At 45.2% G+C, this 13,995-nt stretch overlaps 1 long non-coding RNA gene across 1 annotated transcript in view; it reads right to left on the bottom strand.

Moving 5' to 3' along the window:
- LOC109295580 overlaps nt 1-13,967 on the bottom strand; it is a 26,362-nt gene extending 12,395 nt beyond the window's left edge. Inside the window, exons 1-2 of the long non-coding RNA XR_002096768.1 lie at nt 12,719-13,967; nt 6,359-6,483 (exon numbers count right to left, since the gene is read on the bottom strand). This is a non-coding gene — a long non-coding RNA (uncharacterized LOC109295580). The remainder of the gene's footprint in view (nt 1-6,358; nt 6,484-12,718) is intronic.
- Nucleotides 13,968-13,995: the final 28 nt, after the last annotated feature.

Here is a 13,995-nt window from a genome sequence, read left to right as displayed (position 1 = left end):
TGTTGTTTCAAGCTAGGATGGGACTTCACAGCCCGTTAGCCAGTCCTCAGAAATTGTCTGTGTGCATGCTCGTACCCTCCAGCCCTCAGGCAAAATTAGGCAAAATACCTTACATTTGTACTTGCAGCATGACACAGACTTCAGTGGCATTAAATTTGGCTTTCCTCAGCGCACAGGAGAGTGATTCAGGCACAAATCGCTTTAATTCCAAGGGGAATTGTACTAAATTATAATATACGCTGGGATCAGAGCTGGTATTATGGTTCCACCAATGGAGAGTGTATAAAGGACTAGTAATGGATTACTATATACTTTGGTAAGAGGCTAATCAGTTTTTCCAGTGGCTGGTGAAGTCAGGGCAGGTTGAGAGGTATACTGAGACTGTAAACCTCGTGGGGCAGGGACCCGGCTTATGTTCTTTGCTTGCATAGCATAACTAGCGCCATGTGGTTGAATCAGCGTTATTCAGTGGAAAACTGTTTTGCTGGGAAATTTTCTACCAGCTCAGCTTATAAGTCTGATTTATAACCATTTGTAACATTTTTTGACTTGTTAACAGCTCTCTCTGTCTAATGCTACCCCTATCTGTTTCATGCTTGTAAGAGTAATTAACAGTTCATTAATTATTTATAAATGGAAACTTAATACAGGTCAGGACCAAAATGTGTTAAGCAACTTGATATCTGCAGAGGGAGACCAGAGTGAAAAAACTCTCACACTGTTGCGTGGTCTGTCTCGACTTATCACTCTTGCTTTGATAAGTTTTGAAAAGAGTATGACATCTGAATTTCCCTTCCCTTCCATAAACCCTGGTCTAAAACCATCCCCTGAGGAGGAGGAGCAGGAAGTGACCAATGAACGTACATTTGTTTGCAGCATCCTGACAGACAGAGAACCGGTCCTCTGCACATCTGTCTTCTATGCTAAGTAACTAATGTATAAGTATAAGCTGTCACTTCTCCAAACTTTGCCTCCCATCTTTGCAATATTTTGCAACACAAGCACTCATGCCACATAACGGGTGATTTAGCCGAGGCTTTTTATAGTCTAAAATGGCTTGAAGATTTGTTTGGAATTACCTTGAACGCATTTGAAACACTTAAATTGTCGTCTTTGCATTTGGGGCTATTCACGATGCGCTATATCTATATTTTTAAAAATCCATTAGATGGTGGAGTAATTCAGAGATGTCTCTTCCACTGTCTTTCCAAGCGTCTCCCAACCTCGTCTTCTAGAAACCCTTGCCTGAATTCAGATAGTGAGGAGGAAGACCAAGCTTTGGGGACTTAAATGATCTCGATTCACTTCTGGCTCTGCTGCAGACTTCTGGTGTGACCCTGAGCAAATCATTCAGGACCTGCCTTTCCTCCTCGACAAAGAGTAGGGTTGTCCTACCTCATCAGAGAGCAGTAGCTTTCACTCGAGTTAGCAGGATAAGATAGTTGTCTACACACTTTGGAGGAGCAGGGGATCTGGGCCCTATTGCCCCTGCCTGTAACATATGCATAATCCTCCCCTAGCAGGTGTGGGCACCATGTGCATAAACCCATGAATGTCTGTGAGGTGCTCCGGCGGGACTGCTATACGTTCTCAGTGAGATTTTATTTGGCACCCATTCCAGTACTTGGGATGGGGTTTATAACAAGGGTTTTGGATCAGGCCGCTCTCTCACTCTTTCATTGCAACTAAGGTTTGGGGATAATTTGTGTGTGCTCGCATTTCTGGAAAGCTAGCACCTTCTCCCAGGAGGCTCGGGGAGGATATATACATATACTTTTTAACCATTTCCAGCTTCATCTTGGAACCTCACTTCACGTTCAGTGAAACCGAGACGCTCATGTTTTGTCCAGCAAGGGCCACACCTACTCCATTATCTCTAAACCACTGCCTGCTCCTCACCGACGGCCTCGCAAGTCTGCACTTAGGACGTTTAAAGCTGCCGCTAGCTGTCAAGGGGTCCTGCACATTTTTATACCTGACAAGACCTCGCCAAGAAGCCCCTGGGGGAAAGACCGTAAAAATGTTTTATGTAGGAATAGGTTGGTTTCTGTGCAATAAAAACCGAAGCCATTGAAAAGCAAGCTCCTGTGTAATTGCAAAGACAGAGGAGATAGCTTCCATATGTTTGAGTGGGTGTGAGAGGCCCGGAGCCTGCATCTGTTCTCTTTGTTCTGTCAAAAAAAAAAAAAAAAACTAAAGAAAGGAAGAAAAAGAGGGAAAAAAAAAAGAAAAAAGGGAAAGACGGGGTCTCGGGGAGAAACTGACCTCCTGATAAACCCTGACCAGGACCAGCCACCGGTGTGGAGGGTCAACATCTGGCTTGGAGAGGGATGCAGGCAGGCCTAGCAGGACACAGTTGATCAATACATTGTGCTACCAGGCACAAAATCAGAGAGATCTGAGAGGCATTCATTAACGAGCTCGTTAAGTGATTGATATGCTTAATTTTCCTGTCAAATGCGGACTTCCCTTGTAAACATGTCAATTGAGAAAAGTTCAAGCTTGTCACTCGGATTTATGGCTGGAATAACATGTAGGTGGAAAAGAGCGACACGTCCCCTGTGGCCCATGCTGCTTCCTATTAAATGTAAGGCCAGCGAATCCAGGTGCTTCAAGGTCCTTCTCCTCACCTCCTACTCCTTTCTTCTCACAGCTGAGATAACAATAACAGACCTTCAAAACCCAAAAGTGGGCAGAACTTGGCCCCAGTCGCGAATAGCCCCTTAATTTGTTCATCTTGATAAAGCAAGAGGCATCTTACTGCTGGAATGTCTTTGATGGCTTGTTTTGGAAACTCCAATTCCCACTTATATCATGGGATTTGTGTGTGTGTAACTAAATAAAATATGCATGGCTGGGATTGTTTGAAACCATGCAACAAAGGCTGTCCTTGGTGCCTTTCCCCTCTCCCCCACTTTTCCAGTTAGAATGACAGGCCCTGATTTTTTTTTTACTATGAGCTCAATCTTCTGCCCCCAAATTATGATTTTTATAACAACAGAATAACCCAGGGCACCAGACTGTCTTACTATCTCCCCCGGGGCCTGCCCCACAGAGTTTGTGAGGCTTCAGCCACGAGTGGAAGCTGCAGAGACTCACTCTTTTAACACTGGAGACCTCTGTTGAATCTTGAATCAGGCAAAATAGTGTCCTTTAGGAGAACACCCCTGCAACAAAATATGCTGCGCTGTGGTCCTCGTGCCTGCTCCAAACGGGCTAGCTTGGCAGTGAAGACAGCCATGTTAAATGGCACGCTACCCAGGTAAGATAGCAGGGCAGGCTGCTGCGTAACTCTTGCCCTGCTTCCAGTTCTGGAGCTCTGCCTGAGTTAGAGCAAGGGTCTTTCTGCACGGTGCCATATAGGCATATCCAAATAGCCCCTTTATGAAGGGTTCAGCCAACTGAGACCCAGATAAACTAAGTGAAATTCCTAGCACAGGGAGAAGAAGGAGCTCCTCCTGAAAGTCATGAACCTTTCAAGCCGCAGACTTTGCAGAAAGACTTTGCCCTAGGGTAGGAAAGTGGGCTTACGCAGAGTGATCATCACAATGCAGTAAGAGGGAGACACAATTCACTTCTGTGCAATGGGCCAGTATAAGACTTATATGCACTTAAGCACTGGGCATTTTAGCCAGGGTGTGAATTAAGCCTTTAGCATCCTTGACTGCTAACAGCAAAAGGAAATAACTGGGGTTATGTGCCCTATTTTACTTATATTTATTTACTTGCAGGCAACACCATTTTCAAACAGCTTGAGGCCCAGCAATCCCTTGTTATTGTTGCAAGGCTTGGATTGCATCACTGAACAGCAAAAATAATACCTTTTCCGCACTGCTCTGTAAAAGGCAGAGGTCAAGAATACACTGTCGGCATCTTGCATTCCTAAAGACGCAAGGAAAATGCTTGACAGGGGAGAAGCATTAGGCCAGAAACAAGGACGTTGCATTTCTCTGCCTCTGTCTTTAACCTGGCTATACTTTTCCAGTTCATTTGGTGCCACTTACCAGGGCTAAACAAAAACAACAAGTATTTTCTAATTCTATTATGACATTTAGTAGGGGTGAAATTCCCACTTTCTTCCCAGGCCATTTTGTATTGCTGGGTATAAAATAATGGTTGTCAGATGAAATGTGGTATGTGGCCGCATGTGGATGTACTCATTCCTGTCTCCCTTTAGTGGCAGGTTTCAGCAACTACACAGTCCACAACTTAAATATAGCTAAAGGAGTACTTTAGCTCAAATGTTTAAGGCATTATATTAGTACTCACAGTCTAGGAACCTAGCTTTGCTGCTGGCTGTGGAGCGAGGGTCTTGATGCATTATAGAAATAGGAGCTGCTTTGTAATTTCACATGTTCTGATGAACCGAATGATCGTTAAACACAATTTTGAAATTCAGGCATTAAGGTTTTTCAGCTTAAAGACAACAGCCTCACATGAACTGAGCAAAATTGGTGAAATCAAAACAAGATGCTAAAAGTTCAGGTTCTTAATTGTGTTGAAAACATCTTACTACTATGTCCTCATTTAAAATATTTTTGGAACAAAAAGTCTTACCCATATAGTTGCTTTGAGTCTTGCTAACTTTACATATCACTATGATGAATATGGTATAAAAATAGAACAGGGTGTAATGTACCCTTCAAAAGACTTTTACAATATTAAAACAACAACAACAGGAAATATTTTCAGTATTTTGACTAAACATTTTGGGGGAAAAAAGCACCGAGAAGTTTATGTGCAAATTGTGAAAAACAAAAATAATTCACATGCAAGTCTGCACAATGAAACTTATTTTCAACTTTAAGACCATCATCAGAAAAATCACTAGCTGTTTTCTATCACCTCTGTGTAAACGCCAGCATAGGAGAGAACTATGGTCTAGTCCTCTATGCTACTGGCCTCCTCTTATTCAAATCTTTCCTGTAAACTTGGCCATAGTACCCACCACAAAATAGCAATATACCAATTAACAGCAATAGCTACATTCAGAAATAACAGCGTTCTGCCAGATCTGTTTCTGAAGATGCTTGTTACAAGGATGTCCGTGACATAGTTTTCCTGTCTATCCAGAATGGACAGACTTGTTTTTTTAAAAAAGCACTTGTATGCTGCTTGAAAAACATAATCTGTTGTACCCTCCATAGGAAAGTTTACTACCTAGGTTTCAAACTACGGTTCAGGCGGATGGTTTTGTTAGTGCAGGGCTGAACAGGGATTCATATGATCATTTGGGTTTACTCCCTGGCACTGCCACAGGTTCCCTGGGAGATAGTGAGTTTGTGGACCTTTCTGAGCCGCGACCCCCGTCTGTAAAATGGGTTCATAATCCACCTTTGTCAATTAGCGCGTTCTGATTGCAATCTCTCTGGGGCTGGAGCTGTGTCATGCGTTGCCTATACAGCACCTAAAACAAATGGAGCCCTGCTGTCAGTCAAATCCTCTGGCGTGGATGCAATACAAACAGTAGCAAGAGGCTGCCATTGCTTTAGGTGCGGTGTGTTGTGCTCCATGAGTGCCATTACAAGTGAGACCAGTTTGTGCCAAGTGCCGTGCTATCGTGACACACGGGACATAAGGCCGCATGCTCCCTGGATGCCGCTTTTACAAAAGCAAACCCTCTCCGCAGTTAGCAGAAGCATATTGCAGGGACTGAAATACCTGTAGGGTGCCCTCTTGTTTGCTGACTGCTTGACTGATACAGTATCTGTTGGCAGCATGCATATCAATTACTTTACAAGTCTGACAGGACAGCAGGGGCCCTTTTTGAAATGCGTCGTCTGTATGTACAGCGAGTAGATCCTCTAACAGGCTTCTCCAAGCCTGTCTGAGGGATTCCCTCCACCCAGTGAGCTGTAAGCTGGCGGGAAGCAGATGTGCCATCATTAACAGGTCTGATATTCAGTAAAGGGCCCAGGGGGATGCTTTCAATGCATTGCACACTGGGGATGGCTTGGGAAATGAGGCTCATGTGGTGCACGTGTGCAATGCTGGTGTGTGTGTGTGTGTGTGTGTGTGTGTGTGTGTGTGTGTGTGAGAGTGAGATTCAGTTAACCCCTTATGCACTGGAATATATCATGAACTGTCAGCAGTTGATCCCACCTGGAGAGAAATCTTTGGAAAGCATTAAAGCCAGGCCTCGTTCTGGTCATCACAAGTAATCCATGAAAGGCAACCAAGTTGAGCATCAGCCTTCAGGGTGGGAGTCTACAATGTTCTGGGTGCTGGCATTTTTGATCTAATGAAAGATATCGGAGAACCTTGTCTGCGGTGTCCTTAAACTAACACGGCCACAACCAACACCCCTGACATGTTTTAGGCACTCGGATCCCACAACAGAACTTAAAATCATTAGTACCTGGCCAGCCGGTCATCAGGCTTGGGGTCAGGAAGCAACTTGCCTCCTGGTCGGACTGGCAGAGACTGCGTCAGGTTTTCATCTTCCTCTTGCAGCACAGAGCATGACTCACTTGGTAGGGACATCTGAGAATAACCACTAAATCAATTCTCTGCCACTGCAGCAGCTTGGGGAACTGCTTGGCTTCTCCTTTTTTCTGCTCACAACATATCATAGTCTATTCTCCTGAGGACTGAAATGCTTTAATCTAACTCAGGCTGTTGGTCTCAATGCAGGGGCAAGCTGGGCAAAATTTAATGACCTGTGTTATATAGTAGGCTAGACTACGCGATCTCGTGGTCCCTTTTGGCCTTTCAGCTCTATGAAACCTTGATTCCCTTCTCCGAGGCGACTGCCAGGCAAACTGCCTTGGGGCTACATATTCCTGCCAATGTGCCAGAGAGCAGAAGACCTAGCTGGATACTGCCTGCATATAAGAAGGCTCCTGCTACGGCAAAAGGATTCCCACCAGAATGGAAAATTTGCAAAATTGCTTCCCAAAATGACCAGCTACTACTTCAGTCTTTCTGCTATAGAAGCACAAAAATGAACTAAGTGTAGTTAATGAAAAGTTAATAAAGTTAACTGAATAGCTGGGAGACACATTTCTCACCTAGAAAAGAAGCTGTGGGGGGGAAACAAACCTAAGTAACAGACTAGTCATGCTGAACTTTTCTTTTTCAGGATGGGGAAGGGAGAGTCCCAACAGGTGACACAGGGCATTGGATTATCAACTGTACTATGTGCTTGGTTGCTCATCAGCCTTTTATGTGTTGCAGAGTTTTAATTAACAGACTGAATTGGGTTTTTCACTGTAGTCACTTACTCTCTACTGTGTCAAAATGGTCCTTTTGGATTTCAGGGTCTTTTTTTGCATTCAAGAGCCCTTCAATTCAGGAGTCATTCAAAGCCATGACCTCAACCTGCCACATTAAAGGCTCCGAGTCCAGTATTCTTGACCTGGCCAAATGGAGCCTTCCAAGAGCTGCAGCCCTCCAGAAACCCCCATTGGCTTGGTACTACTGCCGAGTAATTTGCTAGTGTATTCAGCCCCTTAGTTTGGAGGGGAATTAAATCAATGTTCCAAGAACCTATTTGAAAGCCAAATAGCAGCCAAATGGCAATTGGGAGGGAGAGGAGCAAGCCTGCTTTGTTATTCTGGTACTGCTGGTCTATCTTGTCCGTGCCTTCTTCTACGTGACTCAAATAATGAGGGGTAAGTGTGGAACAGCAGGAAGAAACCCTTTACCTTACCCTAGTGCTGCATTGCGGTTATAATGCTCCCCTCCAGAAAAGCGTTAATGGGTGGGCAGGGGATTTTCCCTCTCCAGCCTTCTCTAAATATTTCAATTAGACTCTGTTCCATTTCTTGGCTGGGCCCTTCCATAAATAAGCTATTTTGCAACGGGTTCGTTTTTATTTCTGTTAACTTTTATCATCGAATAGCAGTCATCAAATCGACACCTCCATTCCCTGGAGCATATTCCCTCTGGTGTCATTTTTGATAAATGCCAAGAACATTGTAACAGCAAGAGACCATTATCCTGTGACATGCTCCGCTCTGCTCACGTTATCTCTGAAATAACACGGACGCTTGCTCAAATCCGCGCAGCCGTCACAACAGGGACCAGAAACAGATCCAGCCTGGCTGAACCCAGGCTGCAGCTCTGGGTGCGAAGAGAAGGGCAGAGGAGCTCAACAGACCAGCACTTGGGTTCCTTCATTCATCCTTGGCTTTGCTTCGACACGAACCTACTTGAAGAGTCTTTGTCACTAATGGACACAGCTGGAAGCCAAATGGCACCTATGTTATATGGGAAAAGAAGCCTGAACTTTGGGGTGGAGGCGCTACCAAGGAAGCAGCCTGAATGCAGCGTCCCTATGATCCTGCACGAGGTGTTGGAAAGGGTCCAAGGAGACACGGCTGGGAGGGCCGTCGCGACTTTGTGGTGGATAAAGGTGCAGTCCCTTTTAGCCATTCATATAGGACTCCCCCTGGGTGATCTTTGCCGTGATACTGGGGTTAATAAATCTGTGCGCTAGAATGGCCCAGCACCAGGATCTTGATTTTCCTCTGGTTTTGGTGGTTTAGCCTCACTGCCCCCTTGCTGCACTTCTTCAGTGACAAAATAGAAAACTAAGGCGGAGGCATTACGGAGACAAAAGTTAGGCAGGGGAAGGCAAACTGATTTCTGATATATGCTGCTTCAAAAATATTGTTTTAAAAAGTTGGATTTTCATTTGATTCTTTGACCAAGTTTGAAAAATGTTAAGTTTAGATGGCCAGGGACTTTTTGAAGTGGAAAGTTTTCAAAGAAAATATCTCATTCAAAGTCTCAGCAGATCCGTCTCCAGAGCTCTCTGTAGGTAGACTCTCCTTTTATTCTCCAAGTGACTCCCTCCACATCTGGGCTGAGTGTGGGGAAGGGGTGCAGCTGGCAGTCTGTTGGGGAAGGTCTACGTAGAGGTCTAGTCTCCATTTGGCTTACGCACTTCTGGAGAAGCACAGAAGCCTCCTCTCTCATTTGAGGGTCGAGTGCCCGCTCCTTGGCTTCCTAGCACATGAGCAATTTGCCATCAGGCTGCATTAGCTTCACCCTTTCCGTATTTATTTTGGCTAATATGACACAATTAACGTATAATCATATCTGTACCTTTCGTATCACATTAGGCAAAATGAATGCCATTAAAAGATGATACTAACGTGACATGATGGGAAATACTTAATGTGAAAAAATCCTTCAGATCATATTAACAAAATTAAAACGGGGGAATGGCTCTGGATGGGTCTTGTCTCTTCTGGGTCATTTGCTGCTGCACCCAGGAGCCTGGGGCAATCCTGTCCTCCTCTGCACTCGTGTGGTCCACGTCTCTCTGCACACGGGGAGCCAGCTCTCGTATGGATGGTGACATTTTAAGAATGAGAACAGCGGGGATACCTTTGTAGATTCCCAAGTATCAATTTTCAGATTTCGGATCCCCAGACTCAAAGAAAGTAACTGAGCCATCAGCTTCCAAGCGCCAGAATCGCTTTTGAAACTGCAACTTAGTCTCCTAAGGCACGTAGGCTGTTTGAAACGTTACCCATAGGAGTTGGGTTCTGCATCAGCAACAGTGATTATACTTGGCTATGTATAGTGAGTGTCCCCAGTAGATCTCAGTGGGCTTTAAAAAGGATGCCAGTGTCCCATTATACAGCTGTGGAAACTGAGGCACAGAAAGGTGCAGAGGCTTGCCAAAGGTGACCCAGCAGGTCAATGGCTGAGCCTCCAAGGGACTACCCTGTAGACCAGATTGATGCCAATGTCTGGGATTTGGATCCACAACCGAAGTCAGAGGTAGGATTCAGGCACAAGTTCACTGATGCTGAAAACACACAATCTGTTCTCATGGACGTTATGCCCCAGCAACCAAGGTCTTGAGAGCTGAGATATTCTCATGAGATGCCCACCTTTCGCAGTTCTCCTCTCTGTGATTTTTAACCACCACCAAACTAGGAACTAGGCCCTGTCAGGGTTTGAAGACAACTATAACTATGATAGATGCAGCTTTATTTCCACAGATTCAAATAGACTTCTTCAAGTTTTCAGGAGGCTTGATACCAAAACCATAACACAGTTTTGAGTTTGCCTCTTCCCCGTGGGACTTTTAGAGGATTGCATGCGAAGTTTGGGATTTGTTCGCTCCTCAGACACGTCACGTTACCAGTGTTTGCAGAATCACCGAAACCAGAATTGTAGGGGCCGCAGAAGTTGGGCTGCCTGTGCTCCATGCCCCCCGCTTAGGACCCATGTGATTTCTACCGTCTGCTTCCTTGTGCTTGATCTAATCTTAACATACGGTTTCTCAGCTACTTTTTCTGCTAGGCAACCTTTTGGATCTGAAACTTTAAGACATGGTGGCAAAACTTGAAAGGAATAATTAACAATTATTTCACAGGAGAAGGTTCCAGCTGGAGCGGTATCTGGTGGTTGAGCATATATCTAACAAAGGATTGTTATTTAAGCAATAACCCTTGAGAAATTGGTCGTTACCAGCATTAAACGACTCAGCCCATTGCCAAGGATGGTTAACGCTCTAATAAACTGGTCATTAACTGCAGTAACAATGAATTTCGAGGGGATTATTGCTATTATAAACCTTAATCAATGGTTTATAACAGCAATAATGTGGTCCTTTCCTTTAGTGGTAAGTAGGGCGGCATGAGCAGTCTGCCTGGAAATGTTTTTGCTCTGGCTGATAAGACGGAAAGCAGGCATTAAAATCCCATCCAACTCAAAACACCTTGGGAAAATAGCAACCCAAGACCTTCACTGTGAGGGGTGATGTGCTGGCCACAACATTTGCAAGTTGTACTTATGGAGTCAATGACTTGACAGCCAAGACTAACTCCATATGATCCCTCCCCTCTTGAACCAATGAAAGGGAAGCTTCAGGTTCAAGAGATGGAGCTGCTGTCAAGAAACTGCAGGGTTTCTAACTCATAGGCAGAGTGTCCAGTTTCCCAACGGCTCTGAAAGTAGATTAGGTAGCGGGGAAGTGGGGGGAAGGAAGCTCATTTTGTCTGGATTCAGAATCCAGTGAAACACCGCAGATGTGAAGTTTGGCTGAAGTCTGGAAGTTGTTGGGCTTGTGCTCTGCTAAGGAGAGACCGTGGATAAAAATACAGGGAGAGAAAGCTCGGGAACTGAATAGAGAAAGCAGCAAACACTCAGCCCTTGGATACTGTGCGGGTATCAAAGTCACTGCCAGTCACTCGAACAGGGCCAGGATACTACAAGCTGGTGTTTCAGAGGTCAGCTGTGCCCTATTGAATTGGCAAACTGTGGATCCAGAACAAGGACTGGGGAGATACCTTCCTGACCGCAGCACACAGCAGCTGCTGCCTTGAAACATGACATTTGCCTCTACCCCAGATCAAAGAAAAGCAAATGTTGTTTCTGGTCATAAATGATCTAGTCTCTGTTTAAGCCCACCCACTCTACAGTACTTGACTCTCTGACCTCCTTCTTCAGTCAGTCTTGCAGGGTAGCCCAGGGGTGGGCAAAATGAGGCCCGGGGGGCCGAATGCGGCCCGCCAAGCCATTCTATCCGGCCTGCGGGCCCCTAAAACATTTAGAAAATTAATATTTATCTGCCCTGGGCTGCCTGCCATACGGCCCTTGATGGCTTTTTAAAACTCAGTAAGCGGCCCTCCGCCCAAAATAATTGCCCGCCCCTGAGCTAGCCACATTGCTTTGGCAGGCTGGAAGGGGAAACCTGAAATGGTGTGGAGTTTAATGGAAGCGAGGCCTGCTCCATTGCTTGTTGTCCAGCTGGTTTTGTCTTAAAATCTGAGAAGCTTTCCCACTCTCGGAAAAAAGAGGGTTGGGCTTGCAACTGAGCAGTATGGAAATAAAAGGGTTGGGCCAGATCTCAGTCTTGGGGTAAGTCTGCCACTTACCCCTTCAGGCAAGGAAACTATTCCAGTTTCCAGAAGTAGTGGATCAATACTGGTATTTTATCAGGGGAGGCTGAACAGGGTGGGATTTTTGTTTGCAGAACTATGCAAAATACAATCGTTCAAAACAATGTCAGCATTTAGAATAAATTGTTGCTGAGATTTTGGAAGCTGGATCCGATCCATGACTCTCTAAGTTGGTTGAAAAAGCAGTAAAAAAAAAGGAGAACTCTGAAAAAGTTCGGTAAAGTCCAGGAAAGCCGTTAGCTAGCTCTGTACTTCAGTCTGGGCCTTCGCTTTGAAGAGTCCCAGGGCCTTAGCCAGTTTGAGACTCAGCATTGAAGTGTGACCACCTCCAAAGACGGCAAAGTGCAGGCACCGAACACTACACTGCAGGTCACGTTCACATCTCCAAAGCAGAAAATAGGCTGAGGGGCAAAGCGAGCACATCATTTAAGTAATCACTTCTGTGAAGTTTTCCTTCCCTGCATTTTGCGATAATAAATTCCTACCTGGACCTGGCATTTACTTAGGTTGCAAGGCATTACGACGGTCTTTTTTTCTGTTGCGCATAGCACATGCAATGGTGCGGCCCTGATCTAGGGCTAAGGCTACTAGGCGCCTCAGTAGCACAAATAAGCTAGTCAATAGCGGCTTTGCAGCCCGGTGATGCCACTGAGCCACCTCCTACATGGGCTACTTCTTGAACTGATGCCCTCTACCAGGCTGGAGGGTATGGTCCTTCACCTAGCAGATGACCAGGCGACGCCACAGGTTCATTAGAGCTGACTTCATGGTCTCTTCTGATTAATCTGGTTCACTCTTCTAAGGAATGAGTTAGAGCACAAGACGCTTGTCTGACACTGGCCTGGGGTACATACCTCACCTAGGGAAGCTCCCCGGAAATCCTTTGCCCGGCCCACACAGCAGCTCTCGACTCCTTCACCTTTGGTAGTCACATCCAGAAGAATTACCCAGGTCTCTTCTTGAAAGATTTGCCACGAGGCACCTCGGCTCCTGCTTCAAAAGACCCAAGGGGAGCCCCGCAGGCAGCCTTTAATGATTTGGATTTCAAAACTGATGACAAAGGCTGAGCTATAATTACATCCCAACTTTAATACAGATTTTCTTCCCTTCTGTATCTAGGAGGAGGGGGAGGGGAGATTTTATTCTCAATCCCTAGCACTCCCCCCTGCTAATCCAGATGTATTTGGAGGAGGAACTCCTCATTTGACAATAAGAAGAGAGACCCTGCTAGTACTTCTGGTGCTTTGGCTGTTCTCCCTCCTGGCCATTGCAACATACTCCAGTCCAGCTCTGTCCCAGTCTGGGTGCCAGTGTGTCCCTTCCAGTGAAGGAGGTGGCTGGTAACATTTCTTTTTTTTTTTTTTTTTAGAAGGCTATAGTGGAATAAATTGGAAAGTTTACTTCATGTAGCATGGAAATAAAAAAGCTCATTCAGAAAGTTAATGATTTATTTTATAGTTTCATTATCAGGGTCACATTACTCAATAGCATTTCAAACATGTCATTTGTACAAACTATGGTAATTAAAATTTATAACGTACTTCATCAGCGGCATATGAATCTTTTAGCCGGCACTCTGCTGTCATATAAACAGTGTAATTTCAGCTGCAATTCACCCTTTATTGGCTCTCATTTGTGATTTAACAGCCATCAATGACTGTGCTATAAAGAATAAATTAACCATCCGTAAACCTTATGATGACAGGGACAGTCAAACAGACTTAAACTGCTTCTACCAGACTCTGGTTAGCAAGCAGAGATCAAATCCGGGAGGTGCCCATGTGAAAGTGCAAGCGCTCCTTGGTGGGAGGGTGCCGCGCACAAGGAGCATCCGTCCATTTCTGAGAGAGAGTTTTATCAAAACCTCGGGATGGCGAATGCCTCCTCTCCTGCAAGCCGTTTCCTGTCCTGCAGGGGGAGTGCCAATAAATAATACTGAGTTTCTGTTTAAGAAAAAAAAAAATCCCAATTCTCCTTTCTGCAGTACAACTGGGCTGATAAGGCTCCTTGATATTGCCCTGCATTCAGGGCTGGTCCAAGGGTAAGTGGCGCCCTAGGCGAACTGTGTCCCTCGGGGCCACCACCACTTCCAGTATAGAGGAAAATAAGCCTCGAATGAACTTTTACATGT

Source organism: Gavialis gangeticus, unplaced genomic scaffold (assembly GCF_001723915.1).
Source record: "Gavialis gangeticus isolate Ggan-Ray unplaced genomic scaffold, GavGan_comp1, whole genome shotgun sequence".
Taxonomy (NCBI): Eukaryota; Metazoa; Chordata; order Crocodylia; family Gavialidae; genus Gavialis; species Gavialis gangeticus.
This window is presented reverse-complemented; position numbering and strand designations above follow the sequence as displayed.